Source organism: Canis lupus, chromosome 18, assembly GCF_003254725.2.
Source record: "Canis lupus dingo isolate Sandy chromosome 18, ASM325472v2, whole genome shotgun sequence".
NCBI lineage: Eukaryota > Metazoa > Chordata > Mammalia > Carnivora > Canidae > Canis > Canis lupus.
In genome coordinates this window covers 41,307,345-41,309,262 of record NC_064260.1, presented here as the reverse complement: position 1 = coordinate 41,309,262, position 1,918 = coordinate 41,307,345, and the positions used below count along the sequence as shown (strand labels likewise).

Here is a 1,918-nt window from a genome sequence, read left to right as displayed (position 1 = left end):
TAAGCAGAACGATTGCACTAAGCCAAGGGAGCGCAAAAGCAGAAAAATGTAAAATGTCAAGGGCAAATAGGAAGAGTAATGTAAATTTGGCTTCCTGGAGATGATGCTGCCCACAGCTTGGGTTCATCTCATCAAGGAGATGAGCAGGGGGAGAACTGGGAAGTTGGGGAGGTCTCCAGTTCTCCCACTCACGTCCTCTCAGTCAGGCTTTAGTTTGTTTTACATCCGTTTCTGTTACCATCAGAGACCCCGTCAGAAAGTATAGAAAACCTCATTGAAAAGTTCAAGAAGAAAGACTTAATTCAAAGGGTATGGACTACATATGCAGAAATTTCAGGAGATCCTAAAAATTCATGGTCTTCTCAAGTGCCATAGTATCTATGAGGAACCATCCTGAAAATTGTCAGAGGTGCACTCTTGCTGAATTAGAAAATCTGCCACGTGTTCAGTCAGGAGTAACAAAACTAATTTAAAATTTACATAATTCAATTAATATTTTCATGTAATAACTTAGATATCTACTGCCCAGTGTTGCTAAAGTTTAAACATAGTCACATGATCACATTTAGTAGTTGACAGAGTGAATTGGTATAAAAATTTTGGAACAGAAAGAATTTAGGAGAGACAAAGGGAAGTGGGGGTGTCCCAAGAAAACCTTGCAACACTTTTTCCCTCCTACGATTCTGTTAAAATAATGTTCTTCTCTTGACTTTATAGGCAATAGCATATGTGCATTCTCCTTCTTCTTGGACTCTATGGAAATGCCACACAATATCACAGAATTTTTCATGCTGGAATTCTCACAGAATGCAGAGATACAGCGGGTCCTCTTTGTGTTTTTTTTTGGTCATCTATGTGGCCACGGTGTGTGGCAACATGCTCACTGTGGTCACTATCACTTCCAGTCCCATGCTGGCTTCCCCCATGTATTATTTCCTGGCCAACTTGTCCTTTATTGACACCTGTTATTCTTCCTCTATGGCTCCTAAACTCATTGCTGACTTCTTGTGTGAGGGGAGAGCCATCTCTTTTGAGGGCTGCTTGGCTCAGCTCTTTGGAGCCCATTTTCTGGGAGGTGTTGAGATCATTCTGCTCATGGTCATGGCCTATGACCGCTATGTGGCCATCTGCAAGCCCCTGCACTACACGACCATCATGACCAGGCATCTCTGTGCCCTGCTGGTGGGGGTGGCTTGGTTGGGAGGCTTCCTGCATTCCTTGGTCTAGCTCCTCCTGGTCCTTCAGCTGCCCTTCTGTGGGCCTAATGTGATCAATCACTTTGTCTGTGACTTGTACCCCTTGCTGGAAGTCGCCTGCACCAACACGTATGTCATCGGCGTGCTGGTGGTCGCCAACAGTGGTGTGATCTGCCTGTTGAACTTCCTCATGCTGGTTGCTTCCTATGCTGTCATCCTGCGTTCCTTGAGGTACCATGGTGTGGAGGCGAGACGTAAAGCTCTGTCAACCTGTGGGGCTCTCTTCACTGTTGTTGCCCTGTTCTTTGTGCCTTGTATATTTATTTATATGCAGCCATCGGCTACTTTGTCCATAGACAAAATAGTGTCAGTTTTTTTATGGTATTTTGACACCTATGTTGAATCCACTCATTTATACTCTGAGAAATGAAGAGGTAAAAGATGCCATAAGAAAGCTCTTCACTCAGTAAGAAACTGCAGGTGTAAAATGAATGGTAAAGCAGGAAACAAAAATGGGTTTATTTCTGTAAGTGTAACAAACTAAAACTTGTTTTTATTATTGAATATCACCTTATTCCATTTTACCTATGTGTCCATCTTTGTAGATTTTTATGGCTTAGTGTTTTCCTAGAATTCCATAATTTGATGATAATACATCTGTATGAGACATATAGGGCACAAATGATTATTACGTCTGTTTTAGAAATGAAGAAATTTCTAAT

The 1,918-nt window shown here is 42.0% G+C and overlaps 1 pseudogene; it reads left to right on the top strand.

Moving 5' to 3' along the window:
- The first annotated feature begins 755 nt into the window (after positions 1-755).
- Positions 756-1,666, top strand: LOC112663591 (olfactory receptor 4C3-like; annotated as a pseudogene).
- Positions 1,667-1,918: the final 252 nt, after the last annotated feature.